This window comes from Lutra lutra, chromosome 1, assembly GCF_902655055.1.
Source record: "Lutra lutra chromosome 1, mLutLut1.2, whole genome shotgun sequence".
Lineage (NCBI taxonomy): Eukaryota > Metazoa > Chordata > Mammalia > Carnivora > Mustelidae > Lutra > Lutra lutra.
The window spans coordinates 78031371-78047944 of record NC_062278.1 but is presented as its reverse complement, the minus strand read 5'-3'; the positions used below and the strand labels follow the sequence as shown (position 1 = coordinate 78047944).

General features: G+C 40.5%; 2 protein-coding genes across 13 annotated transcripts in view; one reads left to right on the top strand and one right to left on the bottom strand.

Annotated features, from left to right (window-relative positions):
• The window catches only part of MED12L (mediator complex subunit 12L), a 333058-nt gene that overhangs the window by 189760 nt on the left and 126724 nt on the right, over positions 1-16574 (bottom strand). The gene's annotated exons all lie outside the window — the stretch shown is intronic.
• Positions 1-16574, top strand: part of P2RY14 (purinergic receptor P2Y14) — a 55397-nt gene that overhangs the window by 36013 nt on the left and 2810 nt on the right. For 3 of the 6 annotated variants that reach the window (XM_047728103.1, XM_047728085.1, XM_047728094.1), the window contains exon 2: positions 12325-12431. The exons of 2 other annotated variants lie outside the window; for them this stretch is intronic. The gene's annotated coding sequence lies outside the window, so the exon portion shown is untranslated. Of the gene's footprint in view, positions 1-237; positions 545-12324; positions 12432-16574 lie in introns of those variants that run through there. One more of the 6 variants, XM_047728109.1, reaches the window with a different exon arrangement.

Here is a 16574-nt window from a genome sequence, read left to right as displayed (position 1 = left end):
CCTAACACAGTGCTTGACAGAACTCAGAGGGTAATGTTTGCAGACCCTTGCCGAGGGTCCCTATCAGTGTACAAAGGATTTTGGGATTTACTGGGACAGGGGAAAAAATATGTACCTGGCTCAGAGCTTTGCTGGGCACTGGGTGACAGACAAGGAAAAGCTTAAGGAGATAGCTAGGCAGTTAAGCTTTTGCTTATTTTCAATTTTTGTTCAACTGGACCAAAATATCTAAATAGCACACTAATCTAAATTCATAATGCACATTGGTTTACTTGCCAAAGGCACCACACATCCGCTGTTTTGCCTTCCCTGTGCCCTCCACCCCGTACACACAAACACACCTGCACTTTTTCCACAGGCTAATCATGTCAATAACATTCAAGAGATGGAAGAAAGCTTGCCAGCACTCCCACTGCCGCAGGCTGGACAGACTTATGTTAGAGGTACGAGTCACACAGCTGGGGAGAGGCCTCTGTTCTCCACCAGGAGAGCAGCAGTGGACCCTGGCTGAGACACCTGGGAGCAGGATCAGCTAGAATGCAAGGTACACTGATGCTGTATCTGCCAGGCATCTCCCAGCTGCCTCCTAATGGGGAAGCCTGAAACCAAGGCAAGACCAGACAGGGTAGGGCTTAGAGGAGCTGGGTTCTCAGCACTGGTGCTCTGGTTTCTACCTCAGGAACTTGCTCGAGCCACTAAGTTCCCTTCACCTGCTTTCTTCCTGTGCAGTATAATGATGTTTTGAGTCATTCATCAGAAATTTATAGTTCCTCCTATGAACCATTCGCCAGGTCAGGTGAAAATACAAAGCTTTCTCTCCATGCATAACACACTAGCCAATGAAAACTAGTCTTTCCGACAGGAAACAATACTCCCTAGCAGTTATGGCTTTAGAATGACACTGACCTGGATTCAAATGGCAGTTCTACAACATACTAGTTGTAATACTGTGGACAATTTATTCAAACTCTCTAGACTTCAGTTTCCTGAACTATAAAGTAGAATTGCTTTTTATCTTATCAGAACTATAAGAGGATTTATTTAAAAGTGCGTGGCTGAAGTTCGTTCATTTTCACTGGTGCATAAAATTTCACTAATTTTTTCTTCTTCTACCCATTCTCCTGTCAATAATCCTTCGAGCTAATGCCCACGTTTTTGCTATTATCACCATTTCTATGAGCATCCTTGTTCATGTTCCTTGGCATACTTCTCTAGTTTTCTAGGGCACATACCTAGGAATTAAAAATGCTTATCTACAGGGTGAGTAAATATTCCTCTTTTCCAACTACTTTCAATTCATTTTCTAAAGTGATAAACTTTAGAAACATAATGCTGAGCTGGGGATTTGTAAAAAGTCCCGGAAGACTACATATAGCATGAACAACTTTACAAGAGAATCTATGACTACATGGATTAAAAACATGTTTTTAAAGGGCAGAAATGAAGAACACAAAACTCAAGACGGGGTTCGCTCCGGGCAGAGGAGATGCAGGAGGTCTGGTGGGCTCTTGGCTCGATGCTGTGCTCTTTTTGACTGTGTTTTCCCTTATGTTACATAAACTCTTTTCAACGTATGGAATAGTCCTTGAAAAAGAAATAGTACTCTTAAAAGTAATTAGCATTCCCTGTGTCCTGTACAAGGTAAAGTTCCCAATAAATGGCAGTTATCGCTATAAAATGTGAGGAGACTGAAAGGGATGACAAGACACAGGGACAGCTCAACGCAAGCCGTGACTCACTCAGTTGAGGGAAAAGCTGTTCCCTCTGGAGGTGAGGCCACCTGGCTCCTCAGCATCCAGGGCTGTGAGGGACCCAGAAGTGCGGAAAATGGAGGTGCACTGTGCAGAGGGGAAGGAGATGAGGCAGCTCAGGTTCCAGAAGCACCAGGCACTGAGCTCTAAGGGGGCAGGACGGATCCACAAGGCCAACAAGGCTGTCTGCTAATAAGCGCCCAAGGAATAGATGATTGATCAAAGGCAAGTTTGCTTTCTTGATGATGATTTTAAACAGTGTTCTAAACAAAAATCATTTTGGCTGGAAAGAGAAAGGGAGATGGCAGAGAACAGAATAAGATAAACCAATTTAAGGGTAGGCAGAGAAACTCCCCAAGGTGACTGAGAAGAACAAGTAAGCAGGGTAACAGAGAAGTCTAAGAGACTGTTAAGTACCTGCTCTATGTCAGGCACTGAGCTCAGGACTCTTCTCTCTAAACTAACACACACACATATAATACATGCATATGTGCTCATACACATACATGTGTATGCTCATATACTGTAATATGTATCAGCCCAAAAAATACAATACACAAGCACTCGTACTTTTCTTCTACTGATCTGTTTTGAAAATGTGGTGCAGGCAATTATGGCCCATCTCTCCTAAATAACTTCACTACACATCCCTGAAGAATAAGAATATTCCCCAGGGGCACCTGGGTGGCTCAGTGGGTTAAAGCCTCTGCCTTCAGCTCAGGTCATGATCCCAGGGTCCTGGGATAGAGCCCCGCATCAGGCTCTCTGCTCAGCGGGGAGCCTGCTTCCTCCTCTCTCTCTCTGCCTGCCTCTCTACCTACTTGTGATCTCTGTCTGTCAAATAAATAAATAAAACCTTAAAAAAAAAAAGAATTGGCTTTTGGCTCAGTTGGCTCAGTTGGTTAAGCATCTGCCTTTGGCTCAGGTCATGATCCCTGGATCCTGGAATCAAGTCCCACCTCAGGCTTCTTGCTCAGCGGGGAGCCTGCTTCTCCCTCTACCTGCCACTCCCCCTACTTGTGCTTGCACTTGCACTCACTTTCTCTCTGGCAAATAAATAAATAACACCTTAAAAAAAAAAAAAGAATATTCCTCAACTTAACCATCCTATTAACATAGCTAGAAAGATTAATTCAATAATACTGTGTGACATAAAGCCTGTATTCAGATTAACACAACTGTCCCCAAACAACTCCTATAGCTCTATCCTCTACTCCTCCCCCAAGTCACCAGTCACATTCACACATTATATTACTTCTCTTTGGCCTCTTTTGATCTAGAATCACTTCCTCCCACCCCATCACATTCATTCACTTTTCATGACTCTGATTTTTTTGAGTCTTTACAGAATTCTGAATCTGCCCAATTATTCATCCATAATTAGCGTTCTGACAAGGCATTTTGTGTACATCTAATTGTATAATATCTGGAGGCACAAAATGTCAAGTTATCCCATTTGGGGTAAGTCTGATCATTCTGTGACTGCCAGATATCCCTGCTGAAAAGGTACCATTTGTTCTTTCATATTCTAAATGACTGGAGAGTGATACTTGCAGACTGGACTATCCTGTTCTCCTATAACCTTTCACCGACTGGCTTTTCCCACCCCCCTGAAGACTGCTGCTTCATCAGTTATTACACTGAGGTTGCAAAATGGTGACTTGCTAATTCAATCACTCATTCTACCTTTTTTAGCTGTTATTCTGTAAAGAAGAGCTTCCCCCAGTCTGCATCCTCCCTTTTTTAATCCCTATTCTAGTTTTTGGTTTGTTCTTTGTTTTTTGTTTTTGTTTTGCTTTGCTTTATTTTAGAGGGAAAGAGAAGGGGAGGGAGTGGGGAGAGGGGCAGCTAGAGGGAGAGGGAGAGAGATATTCAAGCAGACTCCTTGTTGAGTGCGGAGCCTGAAGTGGGGCTCAATCTCACGACCCTGAGATCACGACCTGAGCTTAAAACCAAGAGTCGGACAATTAACTAACTGTGCCACCCAGGTGCCCCAATCCCTGTTTTTTTTTTTTTTAAAGATTTTATTTATTTATTTGACAGAGAGAGTAAGTGCAGGCAGATAGAGTGGCAGTCTATCTCTCCCTGCTGAGCAGAGAGCCCGATGTGGGGCTCAATCCCAGGACCCTGAGATCATGACCCGAGCCGAAGGCAGAGGCTTTTACCCACTGAGCCACCGAGGCGCCCCATGTCCACATATTTCTAAGTGTTCCTAGTTGAGAACCAATGGAATAGTCCCTTAATGGTAGGTGTATTTGATATCATTTTGACATATGAAAAGAATTTAGTCAGCTTGTTTACTGTTGATAAATCTTGACTGCATATTGAGTAACTCGTTAGTAGTAAGTAATTCAAATCCTTAGGTCTCAGAATGTGAAGTGGGCTTTCTTTACTGCTCTCTAGGAATAAGAGGCAGACAGTGCAATATAGTGGGTAAAAGCAAGCGTATTGGATGTAGTGGACCTTGTTAGAAAGATAGCTTAATTACTTAATAGCTCTGGGTTACTAAGTGCCTCTGTGTTTCAGTTTTTACCTCTCTAAAATGGGGGGTGGCAGTAGTTGCTGCTTTATAGGGTTCTCCTCTCTGTAAGAATCCAATACCTGGTGCCTGGCGGTGTGTGGCTCAGAGGGAACAGTGTGGGTTCAGGTAGTGACTCAGCTGATGATGGAATAATCAAATGTCTCTGGGACTTTCAGTCTCCCCAGGACTTCCTTTAGGTTGATGTTCTGCACTGAAATGAGGGCTACAAGAGGCATGGTAGACGCTTGGCTGAGTGCTCTGAGCCTCCTCGGCTCAGAGTGCTTGTGTTGGTGGAGAAGGGCAAAGGCAGTGCTGCCTGTGGTCCTTCTGTTCTAGTCACCAAAAGTGACACTCAGTGATAGGGAGTACGGAGTGCAAAGCCCAAAGCGTTGCTCGGTCTTCTTCAGCAATCCACATAAACCTGAGTCTTTGATGAAGGTGACATAAAGCTATGATACTTTGGTCTTCACAATTTGGGGAACTAATTCCTCTGTGTCTGAAATTAGATTGAGCTAGTTGGGTTCCTGATTTTTTTCCCAGCCTGTTCTGCAGCACTGTTTTTTAATACATGGTTCTATTCCCTTGGGCCAGGAAAGGAAACGAATCTTTGACCTCCCGTTTGCCTCACTGAGATGATGTTTGCATTTCTCAGTTAGACATGCACTACTCAGATCTTCCAGTCTTGGAGCTAAGGGCACTAATGCATATTCCTTTGCTGTGAGGTTGGGAATAGATTTTCATTTCTGGGAAATCCACACTTTTAACTACTTAGCTAAACATCAGCCACCTGTATGTTTAGTCCAAGCAAAAGATTATAAATACCTAGGACTTTAGGTAGGAGTGAGAATGCTGTAAAAAAACAGATTTTCATTCATAACTCTTGAAAACCTAGCATTTGATGTACTTCCTCCATGTGGGAAGAATGGGTAACCTTTGATTTTTATAAAATATTTGTGATGGTCACTCACCTGAATTAGCCACATCTGTGAATGAATTCATATTCTATTATACATAACATGTGATAATGAAGCAACTCTATTCATTTCAAAATTAGTGGAACTTAAATGTGAAAGATGCAGTTTTGTGCAGCTTAGAGATGGTGCTGAGTGTATGTGAAATGAAAGACCTTTCCTTTTTGTGAGCCCTATGCCCACAGCTTGGGATCCATTGTTGAGTGTGTGTGTCCTTTTTAGACCATTCCATTTAGGATTATTTCACTTTTACAATGGAGTTCGTTATGAGTCAGTCAAGGACGTTATAAGAAAATCATCTTCTCTCTTGCCATGCTCCATGGGAACTATTCAATGGCATTTCAGTGTTGCCTCAGCTGTAATGTCTGTATGTGAGAAATCTGATAATAACCAGGTAACGAGTGCCCCATTGTAGTTTTTGCTTATGACTTGCTTGGACCTGGATTGGTTTGGTTTTACTCTGTGCCTTTTTTTTTTTTTTCCCTTCCTCTTTTCTGCTGCCTACTCTTGACTTCCTTCTACTTTTTATACATTATTGCTTTCCTCTTATATTTTCAGTATGTCTCTCTGCCTAGAAGCGATTTCCCTGCAAGGTAGAAACCTGTACAAGTCCTTAATAAGACAGGGTAAAAACGCATAGGACTGAAAGTCACAACAGTCCCATAGCTATAAATTTGTTCAAGCCTTTTCCATCATTAAATAGCAAAGGCAAAAACCCTCTTAGATGGAGAAATACTGATCAGTGAGCTCATCTTGTTTCTAAGTATTACTGCCCACTAAAAGGAACCAGGGCTTCTTGGAGAAGTGACTGATTTTATTAAGGCACAGGGAAAGTACAAGGTGAGTTGAGGTAAACCATGTGGGGAAAAAAAAAAAAGGAAATGCTCAACCCGATGGGGAAATATAGAAAAGGGACATGGGACCTGCCTCGGTGGCACTTCTAAATTTGACATTTTGGATATCAACAAGAGTGACAATACGAGACTAAAGTACTTTGAAAAATAAGCCAAATTTAGGAATTGATAGTGATACTAAGAATAAGGAAGTAGTATTAAGAACAGGGATTGGGGACGCCTGGGTGGCTCAGTTGGTTAAGCAGCTGCCTTCAGCTCAGGGCATGATCCCAGCTTCCTGGGATCGAGTCCCATATCGGGCTCCTTGCTCAGCAGGGAGACTGCTTCCTCCTCTTTCTCTCTTTCTGCCTGCCTCTCTGCCTACTTGTGATCTCTGTCTGTTAAATAAATAAATAAAATCTTAAAAAAATAAAGAAAAGAAAAGAAAAGAAAAAGGAAGTGTGGACACATTTCTTTGTTGTCATAAATCATGGGGTGCTACTGGCACCTAGTGGATAGAGGCCAGGGATGCAGCTAAAAAGCACAACACAGCTCACCCACAAAGAGCTGGAATTTAAAAAAAAAAAAAAAAAAAGTCAGCAGTGCAAAGGTTGAAAAACCTGAGGCCATGACAAAGAGTGTGGATGCAAAATCCTCACTGATCCAACAGGACACAGGTCCCACTACAGAGGCTAGTGACAGGTGACCATTCTCGTGGCCCCAAAAGTTTGGTGCCCGTGCTACACCTTCCCCTCCTCTATCAGTTCCCATAATCCGCTAAGACATAAAGACAGAGCTTTGAGATCCTAGATGGGCCAGTCTTGCACTTTGCTACCAGTTCTAAGTATTTTAAGGGCAATGGTTGAAATTTATAGTAAAAACTAGACTTGGGCATTAACAGTTTATTATCCATACCAACCCACTGTCCCTTATCATACATAATTGAAGAGTGGCTCCATTCGTACCAGAAACACACAGATTTCTGATTCCCAAGAGTTTTAGTCTGTGAACAGGGAAGCTCAGAAAGAAGGCCTGGTGGTCAAGACAGAGCTGAGCTTCTGTATTGGCGGAAGATGTTCACAGGTACCTTCAATTCAGTCTAAGAAGAGCATGCAGACATTTCTAATTTGAGAAATAATTAGCACAGCTCCTTATTTGAAGTATATAACCACAGCATTCATTCAATTATAAGTTAAACTGAAACATGTTTATCAGACTCTAACTGAAGGTGAAGTCAACAGGCCATAGTGGCCAGGAGTTAGGAGGTTCAAGTGAGATCTAATCGAGGCCTCATGACTATAGGCAACCAACAGGAACAAGCAAAGCCCTCCTTGGGCCAGGGAACCCTGGGAGTCCTTGGTGGTATCCAAACTATCCGTAGCAGACCTGGGTTTCCCCCAGCAGCAGCAGTCTCCACCACTTACTAATTAGTGTCATTGTTTTAATCACCATAATGAATGGTCCAATTCTATTCCTCTTCCAGCACATCAATGCACAAGACAGAAAGTTCAGTCAAAATCAAAAGTCACAAACACATTCAATTTACACATTTTTCAGGAACTGAGAAAGAAACTGGAGGTTTCTCCAAGCTGTGGTACCGAGAGGCTAACTGGAAAAACTGAAGGTAGCCACACCTTGCAGACCTTCAAAACCGAGATGAAAAACACTTGCAAACTCACACACACACATGCACTTGCCCTTAAAGGGAAAAAAACAAAACACCAACAAAAAAAACTGGCTAAGTGACTCCTAAAGACAAGATTCCAGAAACCCACAACAACATACTCAATGAAGAGAAACTGAAACCCCTTCCTCTAAGATCAGGAACAAGATAAGGATGTCTGCTCTCACCACTTTTACTCAACATAGTATTGAAAGTGTTAGAGCAATCAGACAAGAAACAAAAGACATCCAAATGGATAAGGAAGAGGTAAAACTGTCACCAATGGCAGATGACATGATGCTACAGAAAACCCTAAAGACTCCACCAAAAAACTTAGAATAAATTTAGTCAGTAAAGCTTCAGAGTACAAAATATACAGAAATCTGTTGTATTTCTATACACTAATAACAAAGTAACAGAAAGAGAAATTAAGAAAACAGTCCCATTTATAATTGCACCAAAAAGAATAAATTACCTAGGAATAAACTTAACCAAGGAAGTCAAAGACCTGTACTCTGAAAACTATAAAATACTAGTGAAAGAAATCAAAGATAATAAAAATGGAAGGATATATTATGCTCAAAGAATGGAAAATTAATGTTAAATGTCCATATTACCTTAAAAAATCTACAATTCAATATAATTCTTATCAAAATACAAACAGCATTTTTCACAGAAGTGAAACAAATAATGCTAAAATTTGTATGGAACCTCAAATTACTCTGTAGAGCCAAAGCAATCTTGAGATGAAAAAAGGTGGAGGTAGCACAATCCCAAATTTCAAGATATAACACAAAGCTAGAATAATCAAAATGGTATGGTCCTAGCACAAAAAGAGACACATAGATCAATGGAACAGAATAGAGAGCCCGGCGGGGTGGGGGGGAGGGGTGGGGGGGGGGAACACTTTTATGGTCAGTTAATCCATGACAAAGGAGGCAAGATTATACAGCGGGGAAAAGACAAACTCTTCAATAAATGGTGCTGGGAAAATGGACAGCCACACACAGAAAAATGAAACTAGACCACTTTCTTATACCATACACAAAAATAAACTCAAAATAAACGCCTAACTGTGAAACTGAAACTAATAAAGTCCTAAAAGAAAACAAAGGCCATAATCTCTTGGACATTTGCCCAAATACTGTGTTAGCAACATTTTTCTAGATATATCTCCTTAGTCAAGGGAAACTAAAGCAACAATAAAGTACTGTGACTACACCAAAATAAAAGGCTTTTGTGCAGCAAAAGAAACCATAAGGGGGTCTAGGCAGCTCAGCTGGTTAAGCGTGTGCCTTAGGCTCAGGTCATGATCCCAAAGTCCCTGGATTGAGCCCTGCATCACTCCCTGCTCAGCAGGGAGTCTGCTTCTCCCTCTACCCTTATCTCACTCCTGTTCTCTCTCTCTCACTCTTTCTCAAATAAATAAATAAAATCTCTTTAAAAAAAGAAGAAGAACCCATCAGAAAAGTGAAAAGGCAACCTACTGAATGGGAAAAGATATTTGCAAATGAGATCTCTGAAAAGGGGTTAGTTAGTATCCAGTATTATATAAAACTTACACAATTCAACACCAAAACAAAATAATGTGATTTTAAAATGGGCAGAGGATTGAATAGACATTTTTCCCAAGACATCCAGATGGCTAACAGACATATGAAAATGCTCAACATCACTGATCAGCAAGGAAATACAAATCAAAAATACACGGAGATGACTGTCAGAATAGCCACTGTAAGAATCTGGAGTCCAGCAGAAAATAGGTTTCTGAGAAGCAAGGGTAAGGAGTAGTAAGTTACAGAGGAAAAAACAGTAGCTTTACAAAATAAACTAGCATGCTTATAATGAATTATTCACCCCTCCCCAAACACACCTAAAACCTAAAAGCAGAGGACATTGCTTACACCAAGGAGTCATAACGTTGGGGAGAGAAGCAGGACCAAGAGTCAAGGTGGAAGACCTTCTAAGATATCCAACTGACCAGAGAATAAGAAAGGCCAGAAGCCTCTTGACAGACTTAGAATACTACTGAATAGAAAATACTTTTTAAATACAAAATATCTTATGAAATAATCAATAACATAAAAATTATAAAATATGACTGTAAGACTGAGTAAGCAGCTATACAATAATCCCCTTCCTATTCAACTCATTCTGACATCTTTGGAGACCATCTAGGATATGACATATTGGTACCACAAAGGGGAAAGGAAAAAAAAAAAAAGGCAGGGGAGAGAAATCTGCAATAAGAAAATAGCTTTAATAAGTTTAGAAATGTACACAATATAATTACACAATTACACACATCTTTTTTTTTTTTTTCTTAGAGAGAGAGATAGAGCATGTATTCAACCAAAGGAGGTGGGGGTGGACAGAGAAAGAGAGAGAAAGATAATCTTAAGGAGACAGAGCACAATGCAGGGCTCAATTCTAGGACACGGAGATCATAACCAGAGAAGAAATCAAGAGTTGGACACTTAACCAACTGAGCCACCCAGGCGCCCCTGATAACACACATCTAAACTATGTCTACTGACATAAGAATCATCTAGAAAACAAATATTTATGTCCTACAAAAATATCTGTGACACCTTGGTTTTTCAAATTTTTGATGCTGAGATGGTAAGGAGGGATGATATCAGATATCAGATCAGATCAGATTGTTACTCTGTAAGAACTAAACAAAGGACAGAAAGATGATGTTCGTCACAGGTGAGTAAGTGGGTATTGATAAGAGTAATCTGAAAGCAATCCATTCTCCATATACATTCGTTTCTAATTATAAGATATTTTAAATATATGAAAATAAAAGTACACCAATCGATGCTGGTAACACCAATGCACCCAACACAACAGTGTTAACTGATAATGACAATTTAAATTAAATTTCAGAATCTAAGACATGAAATACCAGAGACACAGCTAAAGCCCAACTACCCTAAGCCATCCCTTGCCCCTCCTTCCCTCCCCAGGAGTGAGCCTGATCCTGAGTTACGACCAGGACATGCTCAGTAATGTTGTGAATCACATACAGTATAACTCCACAGAGCTTAATCTCCTTGTTTTGTTTCTAAAGAGAACTTCTGACCTTTATAGGAATATTCTAGGTAAATATAAGGTGTTCTTTACCACTTGTTCTCAAGTAGACTTCTATATTGTAATGAAATCTATAATGGATAAACTCTGAAAGATCTTTGATTTCCAGGTTATCTAAAAGCAGGTTATTTCCAATCTAGAGTCCCAATTATAGCAAGGAAAGTCAAATTTTTAACCCTCCTCACCAAATATTTATTAAATGTCTATGTTCAGGGCTTGAAAAAAGAATTTACCACTCAAAGAGGGATCACCAGGCTAGCAGCATCAGCATCACACCCAACTCCTGGCCTCCGGAATCTGAGTCTTTCCGTTAGCATGATCTCCAGACGACATGCCTGCACATTGAAGTCTAGAATGGTTTAAAGAACTCAGAAAGGTGACAACATAAACCAAGGCTGAACCAAATCAACCATCATTCTGCCAAACTCATCTTCTTCCTATCAGACAATATGGCTTTCAGGAGTTCTGTCTGCAAAGTCCACACATCAGTCTCATTAGACTGGTGGCTCTCGACCACCGCAGACCAGGCCTCCTAGAAGACACTTGGCAATGTCCAGAAACATTTTTGTCATAACCCGGGGGGATAGGTGCTACTGGCATCTAGTAGATAGAACCCAGGGATGCTGCTAAACGTCCTATAGTGCAGAAGGCAGTCCTCCACAACAAATAATTAGCTGGCCCAAAATATCAACAGTGCAAAGGTTTAAAAAAAAAAAAAAACAACTAGGGGCGCCTGGGTGGCTCAGTGGGTTAAAGCCTCTGCTTTCGGCTCGGGTCATGATCCCAGGGTTCTGGGATCGAGCCCCACATCGGGCTCTCTGCTCAGCAGGGAGCCTGCTTTCCTTCCTCTCTCTCTGCCTGCCTCTCTGCCTACTTGTGATCTCTCTCTGTCAAATAAATAAAATCTTTAAAAAAAAAAAAAACAAAAAAAAAACTAAAACTAAAACTGAAACTCTTCCTTGATTTCCTGACTAAAATAATCAGTCAACTGCAGTAATTTAATGAACTGATTTGAGCATCCACATCCCATGAGGTAAAAAAATAAACCAGTAACTATGAACAACTTCACATCCAACACTTTGAAGAGTGTAAGGTTCCCACAAGACCTCATACCAGGGGCACCTGGGTGGCTCAGTCAGTTAAGCATCTGCCTTCAGCTCAGGTCGTGATCCCAGAGTCCTGGAACAGAGCCCCACATCAGGCTCCACGCTCAGCAGGGAGCCTGCTTTTCCCTCTCCCACTGCCCCTCCCCACAGCTCGTACTCTCACTTGCTTAAATAGAATCTTAAAAAAAAGAGAGAGTTCATACAAAATCAATAATCATCAACATTGACAACCAAGACCAATACAGTAAAACAACAAAGGTACATGTTGTAATATTTCATAATTATACAACCTAAATTCTAAAAATGCATTGCTATCACATATCCTTGTGTAATAAAAACATTCCAGTATTCACTTAATTTTTCATTTTTCTCCTACCATACAGGATCATTAGTGAAGAAACACTATGGCCACTTCAAGATGACAAGTCCACACTGGACTAAATTGTTTCATTGAAACAAAACCTTCTATCAAAAAAAGAAAAAAATTAAGGTAACTGAAAAGACTGTCTATATTACCAAGAGCTTTATTAATTTTATGAAATTTCTTCTCCAGAGAAAGTAGAATTATGGCACTAAGAATGGTGGAAGAAGATGGTCCATATGTAAGAAAGAGAGAGGTCAATGTGTATAGTTACACAAAAGATGAGTGATGAGCCTCAGGCTGACGAAGCATGTTTTTATTAAGGTGAATGTTTCTGGAGTGACCAATGCTTTGTATGGCCTGTATTGACTAAATTCTGCCTACTAAAGAGAGCACCCAGAGGTTATATGTAATTCTCTACACTTTGAAATACTTAAAGTGTCACAATCCTCAGACCTTATATCATGCTAAGGAACAAGGGCACTCACTTTAAATTAGAATAAATCTGTGGCACTAAGCCACAGTTCTAGCTGTGCAGAAAGATTGAGAGAAAGCAATACATGGGTTCCTTTGAGACTTTAATAGCTATCTTTTGGTCTCATAAATCCCATTTCGCCACGTTCTTTAATTATGTTACCAAAGACCCAAGTGACGGAAGAAACTGAAATATTTCATTCCATTTCATTGTCCTTTACCCGGATTTGTGGGACAAGGAAGTCCCCCACCTAGGAGAAGCTAAAGACATACTCTTAAGTGTTCCTTTTTTAGAAGTTCTGCCACATACAGAAATCTTTCTTCAACACAGTCTCAAGAATTTGGGTAGCATTGTTTACTTTCCTGAAGCTTTCACTACAGAAATTCGAGATGAACTCCGAAGTAACTACATGGGCAGGTCTGGCTGGACCTCCACAAACTGCCTCACCAGATCCTTTCCCGCTTTTTCTTCCTTTGCCTGTCTCTAGACATCTTTAACAGGATGGGACAAGCTGCTTAGAAAGAGTGAACCAACCAAGAGCCAGGAACAGAAAAGGAAGGGTAGTTGGATCACATGAAGACAGTCTTTGTTTTCTTTCTGATTCAGTTGGTTCTTATTTTTGTATCAGTGTATAAAACCAGCATCAATATGTGACTATATCCTCCACTTATGAAATGATTTGAAGTTTTAGTTAGGACCCTTCATCAGGACATTGAGTCATCTGTACATTAAAATAAGGAGAGACTGGGCAGATGTTACAAGGTCCAAGTGACACAAACAGGTCTCTGTCATGATCTTGTCCAGCTTTCCATCCAACACATACTCCTGCTTTTTGGTCTCAATATATAATTGTCCTCACTTCCTGTAGATGCCTCAAGATAGCTTTGTTTTCACACATCTCACACTAAGACCAAGTACAGTAAAACATGAATTAGAGGACACAATGCCCTACCACAAACACCAATGCTCAAGAAAAGAAATATTTAACAGTTTAAAATTTACTACCAGAATTGTCTTGGGCTTACTTTCAGCTCATTCCTCATGTGGAGTGTCCCTTTGTCTCTGCTGTGCCTAACCAAATAACAACACAAGCAACAGTGATACCCTACTCTTTTCCCCAATCAGCATGTATCAAACCTTTCTATCCTAAAACAGCGACTCTTACCTGTGATTGCTTCAAAACAGCAAGAAAGAGTTTGAGGGGAAAAGCCCAACCAAGCCTTTAGTATTCACTACATTTCAGAAGGCTCTTCTGCTCTAGAAGTTCACCTGGATCAGTTGTGCCCCTCCATCAACCTCAAAGAGAGGAGGGGAGCTAGGAGGCAATAATGTACATCACAAGAGCATCTGTGCTCAGATTCTCAAAACTTTCAGGATTCTGAGAACACAGTTCTGGACCCATGACATCAGGCCATCAGGAGAGAAAACCAATTATTTAGTAGATACACTCTTTGCCATAGTAGACATTTAAAAACAGAAAATGTAGCCCTTTTCTTACTATCTAAAATTTGGAACAGGTTACAGAAAACCTACGGAGAAGCAAATGACTACATACTATTATGATCACAGCCAAGTGTGCAAGAAGTAAGATTCCCTTCCAAAGGAAGTGCAAGGAATGGTAAAATCAAATGGCTAAGAATATTTCCACTTTTGCCGTATGGTATGCATGAAGAAGAGTACACAGAACCAATGTATTCTTGTGTAAGAAATAGCACACCAAGGGGTGCCTGGGTGGTTCAGTGGGTTGAGCCTCTGCCTTCGGCTCAGGTCATGATCTCGGGGTACTGGGATCGGGCCCCTCATCGGGCTCTCTGCTCAGCGGGGAGCCTGCTTCCCTTCCTCCCTCTCTCTGCCTGCCTCTCTGCCTACTTGTGATCTCTGTCTGTCAAATAAATAAATCTTAAAAAAAAAAAAAAAAAAAGAAAAGAAAAGAAATAGCACACCAAGTTCGCACATATGATTGTTTTATTTGGAATGTGATTGAATTTTATACCCACATTTCCAAACTTAACTTTCTCACACATTTTACTAACATAGGCACTCACTCACTGTGTTATAAAACACTGTGCTTGGCACCAGGAATACAAAGATAAACAAGATATATTCTCTGATCTCAAAAGAACCACTATCCTCTACAATCATTCTTTCCCATGATCCCTGGCTACCTATAAATTTCTTAAGAGCAAGGATTCATGTCTTGAATTCCCAGATTACCTGTCCTTTTATTACACAAATATTTTAACTATCTAATGTCCTAAATATACTGCTAGAAATATAATGGTTAAAAATGACATGATCTCTCTATGAAAGGGCTTACCACAGAAGGGAAAAAAAAAAAAAATGGAAGGGGAAATGAGCTTTGAGACAAAGAGAAAGGCACAGAACCAGGAGCACATTTACAAAAGGACCTCACACCCAAACAACTAAAAGGTAGGAGAGTCAGGTTTTCAAAAGGAAATGACACCCAACTTGAACCTCAAGAATGAAGGGAAGTTAATGAGCAAGAAGGTAGCAAAAAGGGTTTCCAATGAACGAAAGTTTGTGTAGAGGTCCAAAGAGAGAGAAATCGTGGAACCTACAAAGAGGTAGATGGGTTCAGGAACTCATTACTGAGGATGCAAGAAGCAGGGATCAGACCAAGAAGGGACATTGGCAGGTTGGCATTCAAGAGCTGGAACCATATCCTGAGGCCAAAGAATGACACTGGAGGGTTTTAAGCAAGATGTGGACGTTTCATAAAAGATGGATGCTGAACATTTGCTTTGATGAATCAAATAACCTTTCAAAGAAGTTCTAATCTTTCTTGGGCTCTAAAACAATACATCTGACACCAGAGAAGAATATATAGGATTCCCTAACAAAAGAAGGTTTTGGGTTAATACTTAGGACAGTGTTGGCCAATAAAAATACGATGCAAACTTTAAATTTTCTAGTAGCCATATTCTTAAAAAAAGTAAAATTACATGAATAAAATCTTTTAAAAAATAGTAAAAAACTGAGATATTTTACTTTTCTGAGTGGGGGGGGTACTAAGTCTGTGAAGTTCAGTGGGCATTTTATAGTTACATCACATCTCAATCTGGACGGGTCACATTATGTGCTCTATAACCACAAATGGCTAGTGGCTACCATGTTAGAGGAAATCGAGAATATTTCACAATTTTCTGGAATTTTTAAGGTACATTTGTCATCTGTATTCCTTTTCTACTTTATAAGAATAACATAAATCAGTTTTTCAATGGAAAAAATAACACAGAAAAACTCCATTTTTGGGAGATACTCATAATCCCATACTCACAATACCAGCTACATTTGGATGTATATATATTTTTTAAAGATTTTATTTATTTGACAGACAGAGGTCACAAGTAGGCAGAGAGGCAGGCAGAGAGAGGTGGGAAGGCAGGCTCCCCACTGAGCAGAGAGCCTGATGTGGGGCTCAATCCCAGGACCTTGGGATCAAGATCCGAGCTGAAGGCAGAGGGGGTAACCCACTGAGCCACCAGGCGCCCCTGGATGTATATGTTTATAGGATACTATCCTATGTCCAAAATGTATGTAAGATAGGTTTTTAAAAAGTTAAGGTCTGTCAATAGCCCTTAAACTTAACATATTAAACAGACTTCTGGATAAAATGTTTTTTTTTTAAGTTTTGTTACTTTTTGAGACTACATTCAAATGAGTACTTCTGGGGCACCTGGGTAGCTCAGTCAGTTAAACATCTGCCTATCTGCCTTCAGCTCAGATCATGACCTCAGGGTCCTGGGATGGAGTCCTGCATCGGGCTCCCTCCCTCT